The sequence below is a fragment of the Sus scrofa genome, chromosome 5 (assembly GCF_054392235.1).
Source record: "Sus scrofa isolate SSC_HxYL_T2T_F1_AM1 chromosome 5, Sscrofa_HxYL_maternal_Yorkshire_Landrace_v2.0, whole genome shotgun sequence".
Taxonomy (NCBI): domain Eukaryota; kingdom Metazoa; phylum Chordata; class Mammalia; order Artiodactyla; family Suidae; genus Sus; species Sus scrofa.
This window is the reverse complement of record NC_139387.1, coordinates 83,688,505-83,716,149: the sequence shown is the minus strand read 5'-3', so window position 1 is coordinate 83,716,149 and position 27,645 is coordinate 83,688,505. Positions and strand designations below refer to the sequence as shown.

At 34.0% G+C, this 27,645-nt stretch overlaps 1 protein-coding gene across 2 annotated transcripts in view; it reads right to left on the bottom strand.

Moving 5' to 3' along the window:
• The window catches only part of ARID2 (AT-rich interaction domain 2), a 160,699-nt gene that overhangs the window by 127,556 nt on the left and 5,498 nt on the right, over positions 1-27,645 (bottom strand). The window lies entirely within an intron of this gene.

Sequence of the window (27,645 nt, the reverse complement as noted above, 5' to 3'; positions counted from 1 at the left end):
ATCTATCCCCAGTAAATGTAAAGGGATTCAAGGTATAAAAGATTCAAGGCTCTATGACCATGATGGAATGAAATTAGAAATGAATAACTAAAAGAAATCTGGAAAATCCTCAAATATTTAGAAACTAATACTTCCAAATAACTCATGGTTAAAGAAGAACTCAAAAGGAAAATCAAAAAGTATGTTAAATGGAATGAAAATAAAAATGAAAATAAAAATTCAACTAATCAAAATTTGTGCAATGTATCACTAAGGCATCACTTAGAGGCAAAATGACGGTATTAAACAATCCATATGTGACACTGTATATAAACTTTAAGTCAAGATAGATTATACATTTAAATGTTACATCTAAAACCATATATCATTCTAAAATGAATACGTATGTCGAATAATCATGTGGTATACTTTAAGTACATATAATTATATTTGTCAGTTATTCCTCAATAAAGATTTTTTAAAATTTCGGAGTTCCCGTCGTGGCGCAGTGGTTAACGAATCCAACTAGGAACCATGAGGTTGCGGGTTCGGTCCCTGCCCTTGCTCAGTGGGTTAACGATCCGGCGTTGCCGTGAGCTGTGGTGTAGGTTGCAGACGCGGCTCGGATCCTGCGTTGCTGTGGCTCTGGCGTAGGCCGGCGGCTACAGCTCCGATTCGACCCCTAGCCTGGGAACCTCCATATGCCGCGGGAGCGGCCCAAGAAATAGCAACAACAACAACAAAAGACAAAAAGACAAAAGACAAAAAAAAAAAAAAAAAAAAAAAAGAAAAGAAAAGATAAGCATGTATCTATAAAAAAAAAAAAAAAAAGATTTTTTAAAATCTAAAATTATAAAACTCCTAGAAGAAGATAAGGGAAGAAAATATTTGTGACCTTGGGTTAAGCAAAACTTCCTTAGATACAACATCAAAAGTATGATACTTGAAAGAAAAAATATTTATTAATTTAACTTTGTCAAAATTAAAGACTCCTCCCCTTCTCAAAAAAAAAAAAAAAAAAAGACAAAGCACATACTGGAAGAAAATATTTACAAATTACATATCTGACAGTTTTCAGAATATATAAAGAACTCTAAAAATTAAATATAAGTAAAACAACCCATTAAAAAGTACACAAAGAATATGAACAGACGCCTCATCAAAAAAGATACATGAATTGCGAATAAGTATACGATAAGAATGCAAAATCAGGAGTTCCCATCGTGGCTCAGCAGAAACGAATCTGACTGGTATACAGGATGCAGATTCAATCCCCAGCCTTGCTCAGTAGGTTAAGGATCCAGCATTGCCATGAGCTATAACGTAGGTTGCAGACACAGCTTGGATCTGGCATTGCTATGGCTGTGGTGTAGGCCAGCAGCTACAGCTCCGATTCCACCCCTAGCCTGGGAACCTCTATATGCCATGGATGCAGGCCTAAAAAGACCAAAAAAAAAAAAAAAGAGTGCAAAAATCGCTGGCATTAGGAAAAAACAAAATTTAACTGCAATAAGATATTACTACACACCTACTAAGACAGCTAAAATTAAAGACTATCAAGTGTTGGCAAAAATGTGGACCAACTAGAACTTTTATATCTTGCTCATGGGAATGTAAAACGTCACGTAATACTGGAAAACACTTTGGCAGCTTCTTAAAAAGTTAAACATACACTTACCATATTGAACTCCTAGAGAAATAACAGTATAAATCCACTAAAAAATTTACATACAAATGTTCATAATGGCTTTTATGGTAAGAGCCAAAAATGAGGAATTAGCCCAAATGTGGTATATCCATACAATAGAATACCATTAAACATAAATGAACTTTGATACATGAAACAACACAGATGGATTTCAAAATAATTTTTGAGTGAAAGACAACAGAGCAAAAAAAAAAGGGGGGAGGAGACATACTGTATGATTTCATTTATATAAAATTCTTGAAAATACAAACTAATTTGTAATTTAAAAAATTAGAAGTCGCCTGGGTGTAAGTGGAAGGAAAGGATTAACAAAGGGTAGATGGAGACTTTTGAGGGGGATAGATGTGTTCATTACTTTGATTGCAGTGATGACTTCATAGGCATATATATCAAAACTTACCAAATTGGATACATTATACATGTTCAGTTTATTGTGTATCAATTATTTCTCAATAAAGCTGTTTTTAAAAACATACTGGGGAATAAAAAGAAAAGCAACAGTTTGCGAAAATATTTGCAAGTCATACAGCTGATATCCAGAATGTTTTTAAAAAATGCATAAAATTCAATAAGAAAAAATCCAAAAAACAAATGTGTGGAAGACTTGAATAGCTACTTCCACTAAAGATATAGAGGTAGCAAATCAACAAAAAATGCTCAACATCATTAGTCACTTGGTTAAAAGAATAACGAGATAATACTATACATCTTTCAGAATAGCTAAACTTATATGAGAATGTTTATAGTAATTTTAATCACCGAAAACTGAAAATAACCTAAATCTCCCTCAACTAGGAAATGACAAAGAATCTGCAGTATATTCATAAGATGGAATAATACTATTCAGCAATAAAAAGAATGAACTATTGATACAGGCAATACACAAAAATATCATATGCACTGTGCTAAATAAAAGAAACCAGACCTAAAAGGCTACATATAGTATAAGTAATATGATATTCTTAAAGAGGCATTAGGAATTCTAGCTGTGTGCCCTTTTTTTAGGCTGGATTTTCTTAGGTAGCTTATTGTCCACACTACCATTATTTTAGCATAAGAAACCAGAAGAAACAGCCAAACATCAGGAGAGAAGAGAGGGACACACCCTACCAACATAAGCAATGACAACAGAGAAGTGTCCCTAAGAAATAGGAGCAACATGTAGGTAAGATGCCAAGAATGGATGAATTCAGTACATGTCTACTTCTCACTCTCTCTCTGAATTAACTAGCATCTGAGGAGTATAAAAGAGTAACAAATAGATGGAAATAAAGAAACACTGCAGCATTACTAATTCAGAAAGAATAGACAAATGCCCACACACAAATGCACCAAAAATAACTCAAAGAAGGAGCAAAATTAATTACAAAAAAAAATTTGAATAATCATTATATATAGCCTTAGAGAGACAATGGGAAAATATTAGAAGCATAAAGCAGGAATAACCAGTTAAGAACAAATAAAATAGGAATCCCCTGGTGGCTCAACAGTTTAAGGATCTAGCGTTGTCACTGCTGTGGCTCTGGTTACTGCTGTGGTACAGGTTCAATCCCAGCATAGGAACTTCTGCATGCCATGCGCAAGGCAAAAAAACCAGAAAATGATATTGGCTATAAAAATATACATAATCATTGAAATAAAGAATTTTTTTTTTTTTTTTTTTTGCAAATCGATCTGTGACTACTATTTTACTGTCCCGAATGCTTACAGGGTTTCTCTTGCTTTTTGAGATACTTTTTTTTTTTTTTTTTTTTTGGTCTTTTTGCTATTTCTTGGGCCGCTCCCGCGGCATATGGAGGTTCCCAGGCTAGGGGTTGAATCGGAGCTGTAGCCACCAGCCTACGCCAGAGCCACAGCAACGCGGGATCCGAGCCGTGTCTGCAACCTACACCACAGCTCACGGCAACACCAGATCGTTAACCCACTGAGCAAGGGCAGGGACCGAACCCGCAACCTCATGGTTCCTAGTCGGATTCGTTAACCACTGCGCCACGGCGGGAACTCCGAAATAAAGAATTTTTAAAGGGTTTGAATAACAGAACAAATAGAAGTGAAAAACAATTTAGTAATCATTAATGCAGAATCCAGGAAATGTCACAGAGAATATCAGAAAGCATTAAAAAAAAGTAGCATTAAAAGAGAAAGTTAGGGGTTCCTGTCATGGCTCAGAGAAAACAACTCTGACTAGCATCCATGAAGATGTAGGTTCAATCCCTGGCCTTGCTCAGTGGGTTAAGGATCCAGCGTTGCTGTGGCTGTGGGTGCAGATGTGGCTTGGATCTGGTGTTGCTGTGGCTGTGGCATAGGCCAGTGACTACAGATCCAATTCAACCCTTAGCCTGGGAACCTCCATATTCCATGGCTGTGGGCCTAAAAAGATTTAAAAAAGAGAGAGAGAGAGAGAGAGAGAGAAAGTTAAAATTATATTGGGAAAGTAGTATAAGTGTTAACATCTACTCAACAGGAATTCCATAAGCAAAGAAAAGGATAAGTGAAGGGAAAGAATTTGAAAAAATAATGGCCAAGAACTTAACAGGATTCAATATATAGGATCTCAGATTGAAATGGATCTCAGGTTAAAATTACTACAAACAATTATACACCAATAAAATAGATAACAAAGAAGAAATGGATAAGTTCCTAGAAATACACAATCTCCCAAAACTGAATCAGGAAGAAATAGAAAATATGAACAGAACAAATTACTAGTTCTGAAGCTGAATCAGTAATTAAAAAAATTCCCAACAAAAAAATCCAGGACCAAATGGCTTCAAAGGTGAATTCTACCAAACATTTAGAGAAGAGCTAACACCCTTTCTTTCTCAAACTATTCCAAAACACTGCAGAGAATAAATTTTCTGAACTTATCCTACAAGGCCACCATCATCCTAATACCAAAAGAGACAGAGATTATAGCAATATCACTGATGAACATATGTACCAAAAAAAAAAAAAAAAAAAAAAAAAATTACCAGCAAACTGAATTCAATAACAAATGAAAAGGATCATACATCATTATCAAGAGTGATTTACCCCAGGGATGCAAGGATGGTTCAACAGCTGCAAAACAATCAAAGTGACAAACCACATTAACAAATTAAAGAATAAAACTCATATAATCATCTCAGTAGATGCAAGAAAAACTTCTGAGAAAATTCAACATCCACTCAGGATTAAAAAAACTCTCAACAAAGTGGGTATAGAGGGAACATACCTCAGCATGATAAGGGATATATGTGAAAAGCCCACAGCTAATAGCATATTCAACACTGAAAAGCTGAAAGCATTTCCTTTAAGATCAGGAATAAGATAAGGATGCCCACTCTCATCACTTTTCTTCAACATAGTACAAGAAGTCACAGCCACAACAGTCAAACAAGAAAAAGAAATAAAAGGAATCCAAACTGAAAAGAAAGAAGTAGAACTGTCACTGTTTGTAGATAACTTAGTACTACACATAAAAAAATCTTAAAGATACCACCAAAAAACTACTAGAGCTCATCAAGGAATTCAATAAAGTTTCAGGATATAAAATTAATATAAAGAACACTATTGCATTCTATACACTAACAACAAAGTATTGGAGAGAGAAAATCAGAAAACAATCCCATTCACAATTGCATCAAGAAGACCAAAATACCTAGAGATTATTCTGACTTAGAAGATAAAAGGTCTGTCTCAGAAAACTATCAGACACTAATGGAAGAAATTAAAGATGACACAAACAGATGGAAATACACACCAAGTTTATGGAATGAAAGAACTAATATTGTTAAAATGATCACATCACCCAAAGCAATATACAGATTCAATGCAATCCCTATCAAAATACCAATGGCATTTTTCACAGAACTAGAACATTCAAAAATTTTTATGGAAACACAAAAGAACCCAAATAGCCAAAACAATCTTTAGAAAGAACAAAGCAGGAGGTATCACACTCTCTGATTTCAAACTACACTACAAAGTTGCAGTCATCAAAATGGTATGGTACCAACACAGAAACAGACATATAGCTCAATGGAACAGAGAGCCCAGAAAAAAACCCACACTTAGGAGGACAATTAATCTACAATAAAGTAGACAAGAATATACAATGGGGAAAAGATATTCTCTTCAATAGTGTTGAGAAAACAGCTACATGGAAAGGAATAAAACTGGACTGTTCTCTCACATTACACATAAAAAGAAATCCAAAATGGATTAAAGACTTACTTAAATCTAAGATCTGAAACCATAATACTTCTAGAAGAAAACACAGGCAGAGAGGCTCTTTGATATTGGTCTTAGTAATATTTTTTTGGATATGTCTCTTTGGGCAAGTGAAATAAGCAAAAATAATCAATGGGACTACATCAAATTAAAAAGCCTTTGTGTAGTGAAGGAAACCAACAACACAATGAAAAGACTGCCCTAAATGGAGAAGATAGTTGCCAATAATATATGTGATAAGGGATTAATACACAAATTATACAAGAAACTCAAACAACTCAATATTAAAAAACAAACAACAGCAAAAAATGGGCAGAGGATCTGAACAAGTGTTTTTCCAAAGAAATACAGATTGCTAACAAGCACATGAAAAAAGGCCCAACTTTCCTAATCATAAGGAAAATGCAAATCAAAACCACAATAAGATATCACCTCATACTGTCAGAATGGTTATTATCAAAAAGACAACAAATAACAAGTGTTGGCAAGGATATGGAGAAAAGGGAACTCTGGTGCCCTGTTGGTAGTAATGTAATTTGGTTCAGCTACTATGGAAAACTGTATGGAGATTCCACAACATACTAAAAATAGAACTATCACATACATCCCAAGTGCCCACAGATAGATGATAAATAAGACATGGTGGTATATATAATGTAAATTATACTCTGACATACAAAACATTAAAACCTCACCATTTAAGACAACATGGATGTTCTAGAGGGCATTACACTAAGTGAAATAAGTCAGACTGAGAAAGACAAATACTGTATGATTTCACTTACATGTGGAACCTAAAAAACAAAACAAATGAACAACCATAACAAAAAAGAAACAAAGTTATATATACAGAGAACAAACAGGTGGTTCCTTGATGGGAGGTGGGTGGGAGGACAGAAAAAGGCAAGGGAGATTAAGAGGTACAAACTTCCAATTGCAAAATATTAAATGAATCACAGGTATGAAATGTACAGTATAGGGAATATAATCAATAACTAATTATCTTTGTATAGTGATGTATCATATCTATACTTACTGTGGTAATCACTTTGAAGTATACAGAAAAAAAATCACTAAGTTGTATAGTATAAAGTAATGTAGTGATGTAGGTCAATTGTACTTTAAAAACAAATATACAAACTCACAGAAAAAGAGAACAGATTTGGACTTACCAGAGGCAGGAGGTAGGAGGAGGGAAGACTGAAAACAATCAAAGGTAAAACAAACTTCTAGTTATGAGGTAAATAGGTACTAGAGATATATTGTATAACATGATAAATGTGACAGTGCTCTATGCTATATATGAAAGTTAAGAGTAAAATGATAAGAGGGCTCATCATTACAAAAAAGTTTTTTTCTATGTCTTTATATTTTCATGAAATGATTTTCACTGAACTTACTGTGATAATAATTTCATGATGCATGTCGAATCATTACGCTGTACACCTTAAATTTACACAGGGCTATATGCCAATTATATCTCAATAAAACTAGAGGCGAAAAAAGCTTCTGACAAGGAGGATGGGATGAGACCACACACAAAAGAACAAAATCAACTGACTAAAAATTCTCAAAAGTAATACCAGAACAACAGAACAGTGAAATCTTATCCAAAAAAGATTGAGAGAACAAAAACCCTATACCTATAATTTTATATGAAGGTACATATCACTTAAATATGTGTGATAAATATATTCCAGGCACATAACAACTGAAGTTGACCACAAAAGGACCTTCTTTCAAAGAACTTTTTTTTTTAGGGCCTCACCTGCAGCATGTGGAAGTTTCCAGGCTAGGCGTCAAATCAGAGCTGCAGCTGCCAACCTACACCATAGCCACAGCTACAGCAATGCCAGATCTGAGATGCGTCTGTAACCTATGCTATAGCTTAACCCACTGAGCAAGGCCAAGGATCGAACCTACATCCTCATGGATACTAGTCAGGTTCTTAATCTGCTGAGACACAACAGGAACTCCTCAAAGAACTTTTGAAGAATGTAACCTAGCAAGAAGAAAAATTAATCCAGAAGAAAACAAAATATGAAAATTAAGGGTAAATCTTAGATTTATCTTTTTACAAAATTTCTATCCAGAGTTCCCTAGTTGCTTAGCACTAGCACTGTCACTGGTATGGCACTGATTTGATCCTTGGCCTGGGAACTTCTGCATGTTGCAGGGACAGCATCCCCCCACACAAAAAAAATCTGTAAGAGTATGTTATTAAAATATCATATCACCCTTACTCCAACAAAATAAAGGTGGCAAGGAGAGAATGTGAGAATGTTCTCAGAATTTACCTGGTAGGTAAAGTAGAGGACAGAGAAATTAACTTTAGAAACTGAAAGGATATAATACAAAATGTCAGCGCTAACAATAATTACATTAAATATAAATGGGTTAAACTCAAAAATATATTCTTAAAGTAAATGTAAAACCAAGATTTAAGAAAAATGAAAAATAAAGGCACATAAAAAAAGAACCTGAAAAAAATGAACTGAAAGAAAGCCACTGTTAATATCCAAAGAATTAAAAATCAAAGTTGTGGGGATGGGAGCAATTAGAGATAAATAGAAATATTATATGCTATTGAAAAGATAAAATGGGTAGGACTATGTATGTGCTGACTTAATGTACATAAAGCGGCAATTGAAAATTTTCATGCCGAAGCAACAGACGAATAATTCTAACTGGAGGTTAACTTGCCTTTGAAAAATTATGAATCACTAATTAAATTGCAAAGATTTGAAAAATACTACTTTGAAAGACTGATGACATATGACATTACAACAAACATAGATTATATTCATTGTGAGCTTACATAGAACATTCATAACAACTGATCATGTAATAAGCTACAAAGATACCTTGATACACTCCCCAAATCAACAAAATGTAAACTCTGTTCACAAAGTATAAGTATATAAATTAAAACCAAAATAAGTAAGACAACCAAAAAAGAACTTTAATAACCTTTTAACTAGAAATTAATCTGGTGATTAAAGAGGAAATCTTAAGTATAACACTTAGAGCTGGATGACAAAAAAAAAAATATGTCCCCAGATGGACACACTAGGTTAAGGATCCTCAACTGCATATGCCACGGGGTGGGGGCAAAAAATAAATATGTAAATAAAAATTAAAAAAAAAAAGAAGAATCACTAAAACAAGCTCTAGGATACTCTCAAATAATATCATATACATGAAAAAGAGCATGCTAAACTCTAAAACTTTCGAAGGTAGAGTATTACTTTAAAATGCAGTTAAAGGTGTTTTCTAAGTTTAATTGTCTTATTGGAACTCATTATCAAAATCATTACAGTAAAATTCATGTTCATATATTTATACACAAAATATTATCGGGTCTATAAGATTAATGTGCATATCTGAATATATACATTTTCCTCCATGTACAATAAGATACATGTACCAATTACCTTTACAATTTCAAAACTATAGTGATTTCATTTAATTATGAAACATGACCTAAAACCTTCTAGAACATAATGCAACCTAAGTGGATTATTTCTTCCTTAAGTCATCATTTTTTCCTTTCATGGAAAACAACTGTAATCAAACGTACTTATTTTAATGAACTACTACTCAATTCTACTTTGCAAATTACATCTATTTTTATAAACAGTCTGTAAATCAAGTATCTGCATATCAAATCACATTATTCCCATAATACTTCACTTTATTCCCATAAATACATACATGTATTATAATTAATTAAGAAACTCAATATACACTCAGACATCTCTAAGAACTGAATGCTTTAACTTAATTCACTGTAAGATCCTATGCAGAATTAGAATACAATATACTTAAAACCAAAGTTCTACCAAGTACAATCTATTCTTTTAGTGGTAACTCAGAAGGCATTTCAGCACATGGGAAAGTATCTCAGAATAATGAATAACACAGACTGCTATCTATATATATACTCACATACTCTATATATTACACATATGTATATACAGTATAGATACACTATATACTATATAGAGAGGAAATATATAGTGTGTTTTTGCCATGTGCATGTTTGCGTTCTTTTAGCACAACAGAAGTTTCAGCAAAACATAGCTGTATGTGACTTTTGGAGGAACATCTCAAAGTGTCCTTTATGGCTTGTTTCATGATAAATTTTATGAATGTTTTGTGAAAGCTCAGAGACCACATTTTCAAGCCTCCCTTATATGACAAAGTTCTGACCAATGGGATGTGAATGAAAAAGGCATGGGCTCTTAAGAGAGATAGGGTCTCTCTTGCCTTTTTACTTTGTGCTGTGGCAGATGCTAGGGTAGCCGTATACATATGGCACTAAGAGATGGAAGCCATAGGAAGAGGATAGTCAGGAAGAAGCTGAAGGGCTCCCTTAAACTAGAATTCCTGGACTATTCCTGTTTGGACCGTTACATGAGAAACAAACTTATGTCATATGTAAGTCACTATTATATTAATGTTTGTAAGAGCAAAGAAACCAGTCTCCTGACAAAGTTTGGGACATTGTCTGTCATCTTGCAGAATAGTAGAAAGTCTAAGAAGATGGACTAAATCAACCCTGATTTAATAAAATGTCCTCAATGTTTGTTTTCCATACTAATAATTTCCTAATAAATGTCTGATATTTTGTCTTGTACATTTTTCTCAAGAAAGGACTATGTATTCTATCAAGGCGCAGGATAAGCTTTCTGCCTATTTAGGATCCAGAAAAACAAAACTTGTGTGGTCTTGAAGGATCACTTTGTCAATGGAAATACAGTTCTTCATAAGGAACTGATAAATGACAATTCATTATTGTGATCTTTATATATTCACTTAAAGAATTAGATTAGTAAAATATTGCAGAGCAAATATATCTTTCATTGAATGTCCATACTAGTGGCTAACTGAAGGAACTAACTTGACTATTCAAGTTCAAGAACATAAAATAAGCCAACAATTTACAGGTCTCATTGAAATGCTTTCTCAAACTGCATTCAAATGACAATAGTAGGAAGACTTTGCAATGAAGTATTAAAGCCTAATCCTACCAATGCTCCATACTAAATATTTGCTAATTCACCTATCAGGGTTCATAACCTTTGGACTTCAAAACTTTAAATTTTAACTCTAAAAACTTAAACGTTTCCAAATTGTATTTAAGTAAGGACACTTTTTTGTACAGCCCATCTAATTAACAGTTTGAAAATGCTGGATAAGGAACTTTGTGAAGAAAACTAGTCCTCTAAACAACCATCCCAAATTATGCCATGAAAGGGGACTCGATAATTCTTCAGGAGTTTAAACTCTTTTTTCCTCATAATAGTGATGCAAAGGAAGGAAAGGACTGAGCTTTTCTCCTTAGGTCAGACTGTAGTTTGGAAGGCTGAAGCCTCCCTCCTAGGGAGCAAAGGGGATACTCCTGAATTTTCTCTGAATATCATAGAGCTCTGTATTTTGTCCATGTTATAACATCCTCTGCTCTTACAAGCAAAAGTAAACCCATGCCTTGGATATGACTTGTAAGAAAGTATAGGAAAATTAATGCCATTTAATAAAATGATGGATGGTGATAATTTGGGAATACCTGTCCTCTATTTACAGTTAGGATGTTGCTCAGTTACATATTTCTTCACACATTAAAGGTAAGTTAGGGTGGAAGAAATTTTTATTAGCCCTAACCTTTTTGGTCACTATTTGAAAGACACTCACAAATGGAGAAAATATAGAAATGTCCACACCAAATCAAATCAGGTTCGTTTCAAAATAAGATTACAAGTAATAGTAAAGCCTTTTCAGGAGACGATTTTGATAAGATATGACCCTAGGCAAATATTACTAGACCATTTTCCTTACTCCCACTCTTTCTAAAATACTCCTTTTCTCTTAACCACACAAACTAGTCACACAAATATGTGTCTAAGAATATTCAATATTAGAAAACATACTCTAAAGAACTCTAAATGTATCAAATATGTGCACCTTGTCTTCAGTTCTGCCTTTTTTCATCATAAGTATATATAATTATCCCCACTAGATCCTATCTTACAGAGTTTTTAAAAGGCAGAAAGGAAAAAAGGTTGCTAAGTTATTAGAGCTAATAAACAGAAAGTGCTGAGTTCCAGAGCTTAATGGGAGAAAAAAAAGTGAACTTAGAGAAGTTGCTAAAAGTTCCTTTGAGCACAGAGATAAAAGATAAACTGAATTAATAATCTACATATAGGAGCTCTCTTGTGCAGTGGGTTAAGGAACTGGCAATGTCACTGTAGCAGCTTGGTTCACTGCTGTGGCACAAGTTTGATCCCTGGTACAGGAACTTCCACACACCAAAAAGAGAAAAAACAACTTCGTGTAACCCAAAATTTCACAGGACTATAAACTAATGATGGGGATCTACTCTCAAATAAATAAAGTGTAGCAACATTTGGTTTATCAAATTTGCCAGCAAGTGGAATTCTCCATTAACTTGTTCTTCTGTAAACTGATAGTCTGATTAAAAACTGGCACTTATAAAGATATCTAAAGATATTCCAAGATTCTGAAGCACTTCTGAATATGACTTTCTTGTCTATTATTTTTTAAGAAGTTTTCCAAGGAAAATGAAAACACTAATTTGAAAAGATTATGTATCCCATGTTCACTGCAGCATTAGATACAATAGCCAGGAAACAGAAAAAACCTAAATGTCCATCAATGGGTGAATGGATAAAGAAAATATGATGTGTCACATATACCTCCATTATATATTCTATTATATATATTCTATAATACATATGTATTTCACTGTGTATATAAAGTGGAATATTATTCATTCATAAAAAAGAATAAAATCTTGCCATTTCAGACAACATGGATAGACTTTGAGGGCACTATGCTAAGTAAATAAATCAGACAGAGAAAGGTAAATACCATACAATCTCACTTACATATGGAATCAAACAAAAAAGGAAAAACTCTTGAGTTTGCAGATATAGACAAAAGATTGGTGGTTCCCTAAAGGGGGGGGAGTCCTAATGGGTCAATGGGTGAAGGTGAATGGGTCAAAATTTATGTATGAATCACCTTGCTGTATACCTGAAACTAACACAATACTGTAAATCAACTATAATCAAAAATAAATAAAATAAACTATGTATGGTTAAAGGTGTTAACTGGATTTACTGTGATCATTTTACAATACATACAAATACCAAATCAATTGCTTTGTACCCTGAAACTAACTGTTAAATCAATTATACATCAATTTTGAAGATTCAAAAAAGGAAGCAATAATTCAGATATTTTGTCTGAATACTCAATAAAAATAATATCCCATTTTCTGATCAAATCAGGCAAGTGTGTTTCCTATTCCTGCCATTACTCTCCCCTAACTCAAATCTACACCAATGCAAGATTAATCATCCCCAAACATCATTTTTATCAAGAATCTGTTCTGCTAAAAGAACAAACAATAGAAATCTCACATCCACACTATACACAGAATAATAAAGATCAAACACCTTGACCTGATTTCAAAATCCTCCACAATCTGACACCAATCTTTAGTTCTCATCTTACCTTCAATTAATCACATACACAAACCCTATGATGCAGCAGAGTTCATCTATACAACTAAAATACTGTGCATACCCTCATTTTCCCCTTTCCTCATATCTAAGAAGTTCTCCATCTTCTCCCCGCCCCCTTTTCTCCATCTGAATCCAACTAGCCTCTTGATGCAAAGCTCAAAGCCTCTTCCATTAGCTCCTCTCTAGCCTCAAACCAAACTGATTTCCTTCTTTTCTTCTGATGACCCCTTCCAGCATTTATTCATTGATTCCATTAGCCACACATTAACTCCTATGGACTAATAAGCACTGTATTATGATGATGGAGCTGCAAAAATACATAAAACTAAGTCTCTGCTTCCTTGGGCTCACAATGCTATAAAGAAGACAGACAAGAAAAAGTCATTACAGCAGTGTTTATAATGGAGTGGGGGGAGTGGAACCATAAAGAAGGATCCCTTCAAGCTGTTCGGAAAGATAAGAAAAGGCTTTTTAGAGAAGGTGACATTTATGTCAAGTTTCAAAGATGGGCAGGAGTATGTCAGGCAGAGAAGGGAAAAGAGTTCAAGGCAGAGAAAACAGCACATACAAAGGCAGAGAGATGAGGAAAAATTTGGCATATTCAGAGAACTATAAATTTAAAAAATCATGGAAGGAGTTCAGAATACATTAAGTCTACCAACATTTATTGACTGCCCATTCACCAAACCTCAAAACAAATGAAAAAAAAAAAAAAAAAAAAAAAAAACATAACATGTCCACAAAGAATGTGCAAAAATATGGTAGCCAATTAATTCAAATAAAACAAGCAGTACCAAGTACTTACTAGCTATCCAAGACAGAGAAATAGCATAGCTCCTTCTCCAGTCAGCTAACTGTAGATAGAGTTTTATGCTCAATTCTTATGACAAAAGCCTAGGAGAAAACATGCTAAGATAGGATATTAATAGTGCTGTTTTCCCCTTGTTTTTTAGCTTGTGTACAATGAGTATGTGTTACTATGATAATCAAAGAAAATAAAGTCTATAATTGAAAAAGTATAAACTTGACACCTGATAGGTTCTCAGTAAGTATCTGAGTAGGTATCTGCTAATTAAAGCCTTAAAAGTTTTAGATTTGAAACTTTAGATAACCAAAATATGGCTACTTATCACGACCTCAAAAGCTATGAATGGTTTGGTACAAACCATCATTTTTCACCAATTATTAGCCCTCTAATAATTATTAGCCCTTTCCTTGCTTCTGCCCTTGACCCTCAACTTCATGTATATGTAAAAGAGCACAGAGAAAGATCCAGACAATGGCATTTTGCTGCTCAAAATCCTCCAGTGGCTTTAGTAAAAGGCAAAAACTTTTCAAAGGCCCTAGGAGGTCTGCCATTTCTCTATCTGATTTAATCATCCCCAACTCCACTCCTCTTTACTCAATAATCCCAATCACAATGGCCTCCCTGCTGGTTCTTGAACATGCCAAGCATGCCCCATTGTTGTTTGTGGACTCTTAGCCCAGATATCTACCTGGTCTGGTCCCTCATCTTCTTTGGGTTTTTATTCAAATGCCATCTTCTTAGACTTGACTTTATCTAAAGATGTAACATTCTCCCCATTCAAAAACAATCTCCTTAATCGGCTTTTTTTCTTGCACTTATTAGCTAATATGCCGTTTTACTTACTTGTTTATCATCTGTCTCTTTTCCCTAGCTCCAAAGGGGAAAGATCTTTTTGTTTTCATTATTGATGTATGTCCCGTGCATAAAATAGTGTCTGGCACATGACACATGGTCAGCCATTATTCACTGACTGAATATGGGGCAGTATTCTGCATTTGGTTAAAAGTTTGGTCTCTGGAGACAGAAGATCTGGATCAAATTCCAGCTACATGAATCTGTAGTTGTGTGACCTTACTCAAGTTACTTAACTTCTCTAAATCTTAGTTTCTTCATTGATAAAATGATGTTGTTTATCAATCTTATAGGCTCATTTTGAGGATTAGAATAATATAGGTTAAGCAAAATGCTAAGCAAATACTAAATGTTAGCTTAAATTATTGTGATGATAATGACCATTCTTGACCCTCAAAATGCCTCCACTGAGTTATCACACCAATTCCAGGATCCAGTTCTTCAGCAACAGTAGTTACTTCGCAAAATCCATGCATCTTCACATGTTAGTTTGAAACAAAATCTGTATTTTGTTCCAAAATCAGTATTTGAATTGACTCTTACCTTACATAACATTCTACTTTATTGTAGCTTATAAAAAGAAATGGAGACACACTAATGTCTATTTCACCTAAAAAAATTTTAAGCACTATATGACATTGTACAAAATGCCACATTTATCACAATGTTAATTCACATTCTACAACTAGAATTAACTCTTGGTGCTTGTTTCATAAAACCACACAAGAAAAGATTAGGTTTACGGTCACATCCATGGGATGCCTTTTTACTAAGATGCTATAGTACTAATTTTGTTTAGAATTTTTCAATTCTCTTAGAACTTCCCATATTAGATTACTCATTTGCTGAGAGGCCCACCATACCCACCTGAATTCATAAATAGCTCTACCACAGCAAAAGATCTGACTCAGTTCAACTACAATATATCAATGTTGAATTAGGAGCTTTAAGAGGTAATAATTATTTTTTTTAAGTCTTTCACCCTAAGACTTTGGTGGTAAAATCAGAGCAGTAAATTATAATTCAAAAAACTAAACTCTAATCCTCTTAGCAATGATACTTAAAGGCTTTTTTCCTCATAGATAAAACACCTATCTTGTAAAGTTGTAAAAATCCGCTAAGATGAATATTTATAAAAATGAACTATACTGTAAACGCTACTGTGCAAGTCTTATTATAAAAATATACATTAAAGGATTTTTAAATAAAAAGTCACAATCCCACAACTATCCCAACCATTTTCATATTTTCTTATTCCTTTCAGGTGCTTGTCTTCATATACTTTTTAATAAAGATATAGTCACGTGTACTTGGGAGAAAACAATATAGCATGCCTTTTTTTAAAGCTATATGGCCCAGGTTCAAATACTAGCTCCTAAAATTACTAACTGTGTGAGCTTGGGCAAGATTCTTAAACCCTTTGTCCTATTTTCTCTTCTATAACATTAAGATAACAGGAACAATACCTACGCCACAGGGAGGTGTGAAGAAGAAATAAGTTGTTGTAAATCATTTAGTACAGTGCTTGGAACACGGCAAATTCAATAAAAAGCTAAGAAAAAAACAAAATATAAACTTGGTATTCTGCTTTTAAAAAAACTTAAGGTGATGTCATAAAGTATATTATTATCTAAAATATCATAAGAAAGGTTCTTTTAAAGCGCTCTAGGATACTTCACGTTGACTATTTCTAGAATAAATCTCCCTACCATCCCTTTGTCTAGATATTTTATAATGTATAATAGAATTCATCTATTGCTTCATACTTCCAGTAGAGGTCTCCATCTAAAAAATAATGTATCAGACTGAAAACTTTAAATTTGTATTCCTGGTTATTAAAAAAATAAAGAAATACTGGCTAGTTTTTCAAATACGTATTTTAAGTTTTTGCAAGCAAAACATTTAAAATAAGGACTATCTGAAGAAAAAACAATTTTTCCAGTGGGGTTATCATACTCTGCTCTCCAGTAATACTCACCTCTCTTATAAATATAACCCTTTGGACAAGAAAGGCAAACAGAAGACTGTTGGATACAAATAATAAATCAAGTGCATCATCTATCACAGCTAATGGCCAACAATTTAATACCTATGCTTTATAGATGTTCTAAGTCAGTAAAACCATCTTAAAGTAAAAGTAAAGGTCATGTTTTGTAGTAGCAAAGAAATCTCAACCATCTTCTACATTTATCCCTTTTAAATCAGAATAAAGTGTCTACAGTAATAAAAGCAGTTCTGAAGTGGCTTCCGTTTTCCTCCTCCCATCATTCAGTAATAGTATCTAAGACAAGTCAATCAATCATCCTTATGCAGGCCCACCAGAGAAAAATATCCTTCCTTCTAGTCTACCAAAAAGCCTAGGGCTAAACCACCTTCTTAAAAATCCCTTCTAGTTAAGAACGATGATACTATGAACTGGTATCTTCAGTAGTCATATCCAGTTGTTGCTAAGTACATACTTCTTGCTCCTATAGCTAGGAATCTAAAATTTCAAGCTCTATAAGTTACATCCTTAGGTCTCTATAAAACATAAAATCTACATATAATATTTAATGTCTACCTCAACTTAGCTCCTTTAATGTGTAAGACTTAATGTGTAAGGTAAATATAAGATTTGGTATGCCCAAAAACAGATCAAAAAATTATAAAACAATTTGCTTAAAGCTAATAAACAGTGGTTGCATGTGTGCACATGTACATACACATCCACTTAACCCCAGAAGTTTGTAAACAGGGGGATAAAGAAGGAGGGATGTTCCAAGCAACTCTCAAAACTAGTAAGACTTTAATGTCCAAATTATATCTAATTCTGAGGATCAAATACACAATGTAAAAACAGAACACATCTGACTTAGTAATAATGTATTTGAATGGATTCACCCAAACATATTAAGATTTCTGACGTAACTAAAGCATGAATTTGCTTTTCATCTCCACAGGATAGATAACCTATAAAGATGACTTTTTCTTTTTTTTTTTTGCTTTTTAGGGTCTCACACATGGCATATGGAAGTTCCCAGGCTGGGGGTCAAAAGAGAGCTAACAGCTGCCAGCCTACGCCACAGCCAGAGCAATGCAGGATCCAAGCCGCGTCTGTGACCTATACCACAGTTTATGGCAATGCTGTATCCCCGACCCACTGAGCGAGGCCAGGGATCAAACCTGCATCCTCATGGATACTAGTCAGATTCGTTTCTGCTACGCCACAACAGGAACTCCCTATAAAGATGACTTTTAAACAAAAACAATTACTTCTCACCTTAAGAATATAAAAAATCAACTATCAAATCATAGTTTATACTACTCTTCCCAGGCTAAGGGTCTAATCAGAGCTGTAGCTGCCAGCCTACGCCAGAGCCACAGCAACGCAGGATCAGAGCCGCATCTGCGACCTACACCACAGCTCACGGCAACGCCGGATCGTTAACCCACTGAGCAAGGGCAGGGATCGAACTGGCAACCTCATGGTTCCTAGTCGGATTCGTTAACCACTGCGCCACGATGGGAACTCCTTTTTTTTTTTTTAAACAAGTGATATAATGGTCAGCAAAGAATGCAATAATAAAGAGTTCTTAATGAATAGATAAAGGTAATTTACCTCCAAAGTTATCATTCAGCATTTTAGCTGATTTTTATTTATATTTTAAATTCTTAGGGAATTCCCATTGTGGCTCAGTGGAAATGAATGTGACTAGCATCCATGAGGATGGAGGTTCCATCCCTGGTCTTACTCAGTGGGTTAAGGATCCAGCATTGCTGTGAGCTGTGGTGTAGGTCACAGACACAGCTCGGATCCTGAGTTGCTATGGCTGTGGTGCAGGCCATCAACTCTAGCTCCTTTTTGACCCCTAGCCTGGGAACCTCCATATGCCACAGGTGCGGCCCTAAAAAAGACCAAAAAAAAAAAAAAAAAAAACTTAGAACATCAGAAATATTCACATTCAAACATACACTGCAAAATAAAATTTAAATTTTTTAACAGTCAGTATTAGTTTCTCTTTTGAACACAGATAATAGAGATTTTTAAAAATTAAAGTCAAATGCTGATAGATAAACATATGAAGGCTATCACTAAATCTGACTCAAGTCTAACAGCACTGTTCACTCAATAAACAGATATAGAAACATTGTTAACAGAACATATAGAGTTACTGTATTAAGAACACACAGCAGGCAAATGCCTTACTCAATGAAGATAAGCACATCAAACTAAGGTCAGTATCAAAATAAGAAAAAGATGCCCTTGTTTTCCGAACTATTTCACAATGGCCAATATAATCAGACAAAAGAAAATAATTAAAGGCATAAAATTTAGAAAAGAAATAACACTACCCATTTGTAGATGACATACTAGTTATGTCTAAAAAATTTTTTAAACTAATGAAAAAACTAATACAAATGGCAAAACAATTGAGTAAGGCACTAGACTGCAATATAAAAAATCCCTAACTTTCATGTATAAATAACTAATTAAAAAATACAATGGAAGAGAAAGCCACTAAGAAAAACGACAATATATTTAAAAATAAATTTAAGAAATATCTAAAACCTAAAAAAGGGAAACTTCAGACTCTTCTATGACACATAAAGATTTGAATAGGAAGACTTTCATTGTTCCTAGACAGGTCAACTCAGCATCATGCAGTTCTAAGGTAATTTCTAAAATTTATGCAATCTCCATTAAAAAATAAAAAAAGCAAAACAAAAACAAAAAACATTTTTAAAAATCAAGCTTTTTTCTGAAACTAGAACAAATTAAAGCTCAACTTCATATGAAAAAACATAAAATAATACCCAAGAAAACTTTGTAAAAAAAAGAACTGTGAAATGGAAATGGTACTACCAAATAATAAAACTTGCTTATATTAAGCCACAATAATTACAATAAAATGAGATACCATTTCTTAACCTCCCAGATTGGCAAAATTTTAAAAGCCTGGCAAACACATGGCAAAGCTGTGGGAAATGGGCACTTTCATATACTGCTTGTGGGAATGCAAAATAGTTCTCTCCTATTTGGAAAGAATCCAGTGGGAATTTGGCAGTATTTAGTAAAACTACATATGTATTTATTCTTTGATCACTGCATCAACCCCCACTGCAGTAACTGACTCTGAAGATACATCTCCAAAAGTTTGAAAATAGGTTTGTATAAGGCTAGTAGATTTGCCAATTGTTCATATGACATTATCAGCTACTACACAGACTGAAACAACCCAAGTGTGATTATGTAGAACACTGGTTGAATAAAGTATCTACAAAGTGAAATACCATGCAGCCATTAAAAAAAAGGAACTTCATGAACTTAGAGTAATACCTGAGTTACAATAAGTTAAAAAAAAAAAAAGAGTGCCTTCCTCGTTTTAAGATGGAGAATCAAAAATTCATGTATGTACCTCCTTATTTTTGCAAAACAAAAAGGAAAGATAACCAGAACTAGTAGTTAATAACAGAGCATGGATAGAAATGGGGTAGAAGAGATAGGGAAGGAAAGAGGGTAACCTCCGAGTATATCTTTGTTTAAATTTTGATTTTAGAATCTCATTAAGGATTTTACATATTCATAAATAAAATTAAAGTGGGAAAAATACAAAATTGAATACAAATGGAAAAATACACATTTTACTGTATTAAGTGAATAACAATACCTAGAAAAAAAGAATTCAATCACTCTGAATTTTTTTTAACACAATTACTTATCAATATAAAGCCAGTCTGAACACAAAAAGAAATACAAACAAATTTGTAATTCTACTTGGCAGTTTTGTTGTTTGTAGTGGTATGCATAAAACAATTCTGAAATTATTGTCTATGTGCTACAGAACTAACAAGATTAAGTAAACATACTGGTGTCAGGAACTAGCTTCTCAATGCAGCTAAAGTGAGACACATGGAATAGAAGCCAAGAAGGAAACTTGTGTGGACTGTATTAAAGATATCAGCATAGCCTTACGATTTGTAAAATATGTATATTTATATTTAAAATAAGCAAACTTCCTGGCTCTGTTCTCTGAAAGGGCCTTCAAGAAAAGATAAGCTAGTGACAATGAGCACATCTAACATCCAGATCTTGGTTTCTATATACCATTCCACACTAAAAGAAACCAAGACTTCTTGGAGAAATAGCTGATGCTAAAGCAAGGTAAGCAAAAGACAAGTTGACTCTGGAAGATCTTATTTTATCAGAAAGCAAGGAAGTGCTCAAAACGTAACAGGAATTTATTTAAAAAACACAGGAGCCAGCTTCAAAGGACTCCTCCTGGCCAAATTTAAGCAGCAAAATGTATACCTGTAACAGATTTTAATCCATTGTATAACATAAAAATCTAATGATGAAAATGTTTTCCTTATTATAGATTGTCAACTAATAAATGTAAAAGAAGTGACAGAATTAGAAAATAAATATACCCATTATAATAATTGATTCAGGTAAGAATCACAGTGGATATTAAAACTATTGGGAAAAGTTAGATGGTGAGTGAGATATTTACACAAGTCTTAAAGTATGTCTCCACAGGTTACCTGCTAATTACAAAAGAGAAAATGGAAACTTTACAGTGGAGAAACAAGAACACCAACTTAACTGTTAACATCAGCAATGATGGGACAAAGTGATATCACACACCTCTCACCAAAAAAGCCTAACATAAATCCAGTTCTGAAAAAACCTCAGACAAACCCAAAATTGATAGTACAGTTGGCTCATACTCTTCAAAAATGGTAATGTTATGGGGAGTTACCATCGTGGCTCTGTGGTAACAAACCCAACTAGTATCCATGAGGATGGAGGTTTGATCCCTGGCCTCACTCAGTGGGTTAAGGATCGATGTTGCCATAAGCTGTGGTGTAGGTCACAGATGCAGCTTGGATCCCACATTGCTGTGACTGTGGCATAGTCCAGCAGCTGTAGCTCCAATTCAACCCCTAGTCTGGGAACTTCCATATGCTGCGGGTGTGGCCCTAAAAAAAACAAAAACAAAAAAATAGCAATATTATGAAAGATTGAAACACTGGAGATATAACAAGATCATGGATTAAAAGCTGGTGGGTATGACTGCTATAAAAGACATCTTTGGGAGTTTCCTGGTGATCTAGCAGTTAAGGATTCAGTGATGTCACTGCTGTGGCTCAAGTTTGATCCCTGACCCAGGAACTTCCACATGCTGCAAGAGTAGCTAAAGGGAAAAAAAAAAATCTTTGGAATAGTTACAGTTATTATGATTATATCCACAGGGCTTTTCCTTTTCTTTTTTATTGGAGTATAGTTAATTTACAATGTTGTGCCAATTCCTGATGTATAGCAAAGTAACCCAATCATATATATACATTCCCTTTCTTATGTTATAGTCCACCATGATCTATCCCAAGAGACTGGTATAGATAGTTCTCTGTTATATTCATGCTTAATCTTCTGAATTTGATTACTGTACTACCATTACATAAGAGAACGTTTTTATTCTGAATATACACTTATATTTAGGAGGAAAGTAATGATATTAAATGATTAAACAATAATAATGATTATTAATAATATATATGTAATATATATACACACACACACACACACACACATACCATCACATAAAAAGAGAAAATTACAAAGCAAATGAGGCAAAATAATAACAACTGGACAATATAAATGAAGTGCAAACAAGAATGCACATATAGGAGTTCCTGCAAGGCTCAGCGGTTTAAGGATCAAGCATTGTCACTGCAGTGGCTCAGGTCACTGCTGTGGCACAGATTCAATCCCTGGCCTGGGAACTTCTGCGTGCCACAGATCCAGCCCCCCCCAAAAAAAAAAAAGAATTCACATATAGATAGAAAAAAAAATTAACAATTCTGGAAAAACATATGAAGGAAAGAAAATTAAAGGCTTATCATTTCTCTCAACCAGATATTTTACTACTAGATTGAATTAAGACATTGCAATGTGAGACTACCTGGAAAAACCACTCCGAAATTCAGAAGTTTGACGTTTCAATGTGTAAACTAAAAAGATTATACCAAACCGCTTAAGCACTCTTGACCTATTACTTGTGAGTGCACTTGGAGTACAGTCTGCTAAGGTACTAAATACTGTTTATGAAGTACTAAGTGGTCTGATCTAAGCCCAAGTACATTGAAAATTCACTTAATCTATGAACCATTATGGTAAGTGTGATCAACTTGGGCATCATTACTGACACATTTACATTCAGCCCCATCTCTAAGTACTACAGGTTAAGTATTTTCTTCCCAGGCCCCTAACTATGATCTCTCCTTTGGCCTGTTTTAACAGAATGTTCCTACTTACCTCAGGTACATTTATTAATATAAACATTTTATTTATTTAAAATAACCAATGGGCTAGGGGAAGGACAAAATCAAATTTCATCCAAAAACACTTCACCATGAGAGGTATATATATTAAATTATACAATAAACATCATCTCTGTGCACAGAGCAACTGACCACTGAATACTATAATTAAGAATTTACCAAATACAATAAAGAGGAGAATTAAAGATACTTGCCATATTTCACATTAAGATATGTATTCAAATAACAGATTCTTGTACAACTTTATTCAAATCCTTCCTCATAAAAAGCAGTATTTTGGTTTGGTCTCATTATATGGTAAAGGAAAAAAATCATTTACTGAATGAAACAAAGGTAAACATACCTAGGTCATGGAAAATACCCGAAGATATTTAACAACTGTGGATAATGGATGGTTATGTATGAGACCATGCTTTGTAAAGCGAAAAGCAGGTGTACTGCCAGGAAAGGAAAGGAAATGGAAAGGTGAAGGGGAGAAAGTGTAGTCTGAAAATATGTAAAATAAACCTTACTAAGTGGCAATTATGGCTGACACTTAAGATTGAGAGTTCGATATAACCTACAGACTTTTTTTTTTTTCTGAAGTAGTCCATATGCTCCAGAAGAAAAGAGTTTGAGTGGTGTAAAGAAATTCTTTGCTAAGTGTTATTTTTTCTGAGATTAAATAACAGCAATTACTTCTGAAATTTGAAATGATAAAAATAAAATCTCACATATGAAAATGGTTTGAAAAATGAAGATAAAGTGCATTAAACAAGTTATTGTTAGTATTGTTATTTTTAAAGGAATTTATATAAGTTAACTCCCCTAAGCAGTACTGGGATAGACCAAGAAAATCCTCACAAAGAGAAAAGGCATCCAGTAAATTCAATAAAATAAATGGCATTCCACTTGGGAAAAATATTATAAACTCCTATTTTTTTTTTTTTCTTTTCTGGGTGCCTCATGGCATATGCAGTTCCCAGGCCAGGGTTCAGATTCAAGCCACAGGTGTGACTTATGCCACAGATATGGCAATGCCAGATCCTAACCTACTGTGGCAGGCTGGGGCCTGAACCTGCATCCCAGCTTTCCAGATATGCTGCTGATCCTGCTATGCCATAGCAGGAACTCCTAAAGTCCTATTAAAAACAAAAACAGAAAACAAACAAAAAACCTAGATATTAATAAAAAATTACTGTTAACTAATTTTTTAAAATCCAAATTACTATACAAACACGGCCAAGATAAGTTCAAAATGGTACTGCATTTATCCTTTTTTCCCCCTTAATTGAGGTGCAGTCCTTGTTAACCTTCTCTAGAGCCCAGACACAAAGCAGGATGCATCCAGGCTCTGCTTAGAGATGACAGATGCAGCTTGAGCAGGTGCCCCTAGACCAGATGTCACCTAGAGGCTTTGTTCTAGATGTGGCCCTAGCCAACATGTTGATGCCAAGGTAAACGACTTAGCAATTAAATTGGCTTAATTATAATAATTATATCAACTGTTCTCACACTTCAGCATATTTAAGAATCACCTGGGGCACACTTTTCAAAAAATACAATGTTTCAGACCATTCAGACACTAACTACCCAATACACCTAAAACCATCTCAGAACCACTAAAATGGGACAGCTAACCATTATATGCTTCATGATCTGATGAAAAGCTCAACACTGCCTATTAGGTATGCCTAAAATAAATAAACTTGAATTTTTTCAACCTTTAAATCTAACCATTTTTCGAAAATAAATACAGAGGATAGAAGAACGGGTTAATTGACACTAGAAGGATGCAGTCAATCGAATCCAGAATTAGGGCATTCTAAAGGACAAGTGACCCCCATTACTTCAATAAATCAATGGCGTGATAGGAAAAGGAAACTGTTAAAAGAGACTAATGAAATAAAACAGCCAAAACAACAAATTCAACCTCACCATAAAATCCTCTTGCAATAAGTTGGGGTGAAACTGCAAGCACTGATTTAAATTATTAGTGGAAGTATGAATCTATCATTTGCAGCAATAATTCATAATGCAGTATCTATTCCTAGATATCACCAAGAGATTTCAGTTCCAGCAATAGATCACTGCAACATACTTAGTCACGAGGGTGACATAGCTTCATTTTTCACATTATGAATATGCGAAAAATATCCAAGCACAAGTGAAATTTTCTTATGTTTGAAACAGAAATATATGATAGACTCCATCCTAATAATAGAATTCTTGGAAAGTTCAATAAAAATCATAATCTGAATGTAACAGAGAGTGACAATTTGCTCTAAACCATCTCTTTATTCCAGGTCAAACAAAAGTTTATTTCTTTCTCTCTCTCTCTCTTTTTTTTTTTTTTTTTTTTGCTTTTTAGGGTCACACCTGTGGCATATGGAAGTTCCCAGGCTAGGAACAAATCAGAGCTAAAGCCACTGGCCTACACCACAGCCACAGCAACACAAGATCCAAGCTGCATCTGCGACCTACATCACAGCTCATGGCAATGCTGGATCCTTAACCCACTTAGCAAGCCCAGGGTTCAAACCCATATCCTCATGGTTCCTAGTCAGGTTCATTAACCACTGAGCCACAAGTGGAACTCCTAAAAGTTTTATTTTCTAAGTGAATCCATTAATAAACTTTGATATGTTAAGCAGTACCAATATCAATCAGCATATATACATTTGGGGGCATTTCTGAATAAAAAGCATCAAAGTGCCTATTTCCTGGGCTCTACCATGGATAACTGAACTAGCCATGTTATTTACATTTATTTTAAATTCAAAAGCCAACACTTTTGCTTTCCATAAAAATTATGCTTATGATTTCAAACCATAAAATATTTAACAATAATCTATAATCCAAACATCTCCATTTTTAACTCCAGCGAGTTTGGTTGTGAAACCAAAATCTACTTTTAAACACCTTTCCATAAAAATCAAAATTCATGATTATAACCCGTTTTTAAAATCACAGAACTGAGGCAAATAAAAATTTTAGCAGGACTATTATATCTCATAAAAAATAATTAACAGTCTATAAAACAATGTGACCAACAATTCTGCTACCTTTATTTTACTGGCAATGAACAAAAGATAAATTTTAAATGTCCCCTATTCTAACAACTATTTAAGTATTACCAATGTAACTGTGTACAGTCACTGGTAAAAATAACCAAATAATACTCCACAAAAACCAATTAAACTTCGACTTATATATATATATATATATATATATATATATTTACCTTTCATTTCTCATTTTCCTCATTTTTCCATATTTAAAATTTTTCTTCCTAACCCTTATTTATTCTAGCTCAGAGTTTCCCAAACCGAGATCAACAGAACTTAGTAGGTGTTCTTCAAACATTCCCCTGCCTTTATGTGGTGGTATCTGGGAACCACTTTCTACTATGAGTGGGAGGAGGGAGGTAATAAATAGTATTTCTCCAGATAGTCTTGAGATCCACAATGCACATTAACGAAACAAAATTTCTAAGAAGTCCTTCAATAAGGTAACCCAAATTTAGCACTTGTGCTTAAATTCATTTTGCTTTTTTCAAAGAAACATACTGACATTTCAGGAAAACAAGTCTTTCATATAGCACAAATTGGGAATCTCCATTCTAATTGATCTTGAATACCCAAGAGTACAGTAACTATAGTGGTGGCAGATTAGAGAAGTAGAAACAGAGAGAATCTCCCCTCTCCGCTCTCCGCGGCCCCCAGCAAAGGTCTTCTAATTCCCAATGCAAACAAACCCTATTTTTACCAATCAACTTTAGTAGGGACTATACCACTCTGGAAAATGCCCAATAAGCAGCTTTCCTCATATAATAATAAAAACTCTAAATACTTTACCTAAAAACATGTACTGAATACTTACTTGCTTACTAATGCACCTAAATTCCAGTGAATTAAAATGTTTGTTTTTCTTTCTTTTTCCAACTTCTAATATTGTTCAGTTTGGGAATATAAAAGAATCATAGCAGCAATATACTTTTCTATGCAACTTATAGTGGATTTCACACATAACCAACTATGAACATAATGAATCCACAACAGAGTAGAGGATTATAAGAGTACTCCTCTTGGTAAACCATTTTTAGTTAGTAGCTAAGGCAGAATATTTAAATGCAATATCTCTTGAGTTATAGTTAAGTTCTTAGTGTGTATCCTCAGTGAAACTATCCACCCTGGAAAGCGTTAGATTTATTTCTACTTAGGACAAATTTAAGC